We start from the raw sequence: 1883 nt of genomic DNA on the forward strand, positions 1-1883 counted from the left end.
CAAACTGTACATATGCTATACTATATGTGTGTGTGTGTGTGTGTGTGTGTGTGTGCGTGTGTGTGTGTGAGAGAAAAACAATGTTGTTTTTATTAAATGCCAGAAAGTGCATCCTGTTTATTTTACAAAAGCACATTTTGTTTTTATTCTATGTGCACACGAATAAAAGAAGCCCTTTGCAGTTCTGAATGTCTTACTCTCTTATCTGTATGACCAAAAACGAGTATGTTAAGTTCTTTTCACTGTTATGAGAAAAAATAAAAAATAAATAAATAAATAATCCAATGAAGGGAGGGGGGTGTTTGTTTGGGTTGATTTCAAATATCAACAGTGTGAAAAAATGATTCTGAGAAAACACTTACTGCACTTACTAGTCCATTTCTGATTTAAATGTTTAAACATACGTGTTTTTTATATATATATATATATATTATATATATAAATAAAACGGTTAGTTCCTGTCCTTGATTCTGATTGGTCAATAGCTGCTTTATTCACGATAAAGCACGGCTATGACCGCTTCACCCAGCGGTTCTGTGTATCACTACATAACACCCTTAGCAACCACTCTTAGCAACGTAAAATATGTTTTCAATTGATATTGTTCATTGAAGCTTGCTGTATTATGTAGAAGAGTATTGTGAGAAAAAGATTGAGTGGGCGAGTTTATTACCTGAATTCAGATTTAACATTTTCCTTCAGGTCAGTCCTATGTTCATAATTAAAATCTGTTTAAATGTCCGATGTATCATCTTGTCCTTTTAACAATTAAAGCCAAGCACACATTTAACGACTAGATAAAACATTCTAAGACTGAACTCAACACACAGTGATTATTTCCTTCGACTGAAGCAGATTTAAATACTTTCACACGGAATTTGAACACCGACTGTAATCAGCGAGTGAACTCAACTGACTCTGACTGGACGTGTTTGAGCGCTATTAGTTGTAAGTATCAATTTACATTCATAATCGGCCTCACAATCGTTAAGTGTGTCCTCGGCTTAAGGGGTTTTCACGTGACAGAGCTGTAAAAGTCTTCGCTACTGACTGACACACTCATAAAGACAGTCTTTGCTGCCATCTAATGGCGTAATAATGTAACTTCTGTTGCTGTTCACGGTCAGGGACTATTTTTTCCCGGCGGAAGGAAGGCTTTAGTGAAAGTTTACTTCATGAAAGTTACATTGATACATATTTCTGGCTTTAATATTTGTATTGTGTGGTAACCGTTTTATAAAAGCAATAAGGTACTCAAGGCTATGCTGTATCGTGAATAAGTCACAGCTGCAGCAACAACGCCCTTCAGCCGTGACTTATTCACGATACAGCACAGCCTCACGTACCTTATTGCTTACACACACACACACACACACACACACACACACATAAAGGGCTTCTTCAGGACAATATAGTTCTAAATAGAACTATGACAATGTGAAAAGAGCCTATAAAGAACCATCTTTTTTAGAGTGTATTTTTGGAGGGCCTAACTAAACATACAACACACACTGCACAATGACACTTTTTAATGAAAAACCATAATATGACTGTGAGGAAGGTGAAAAGTTGCGACCCGGTCAGTGAGAAATATGGTTCTAAGATCCCATTGGCGTGAGCTTAGCACCATGACCGATCCTGTATGTAAAGTAAACAGGAGACCCCATGACTCCTAATCCCCAGCGAGGGTCTCAGAGCCTCTGGCCACATCTCCCCCAAAGCCAAAGGGAATCCAACTCCTGCTCTGATAACCAGTTAATCCCCTCAGCTTGTTAAAAAGTCTTTTATCTTCAACCAGCTCCATTCCAAACGCCATCTCTCTACATTTCCACTGAAATTCAAAGCAAGAAAAATCAATGGTTTGACCAAAACAGTACAACATC

The sequence above is a fragment of the Ctenopharyngodon idella genome, chromosome 19 (assembly GCF_019924925.1).
Source record: "Ctenopharyngodon idella isolate HZGC_01 chromosome 19, HZGC01, whole genome shotgun sequence".
Taxonomy (NCBI): Eukaryota; Metazoa; Chordata; class Actinopteri; order Cypriniformes; family Xenocyprididae; genus Ctenopharyngodon; species Ctenopharyngodon idella.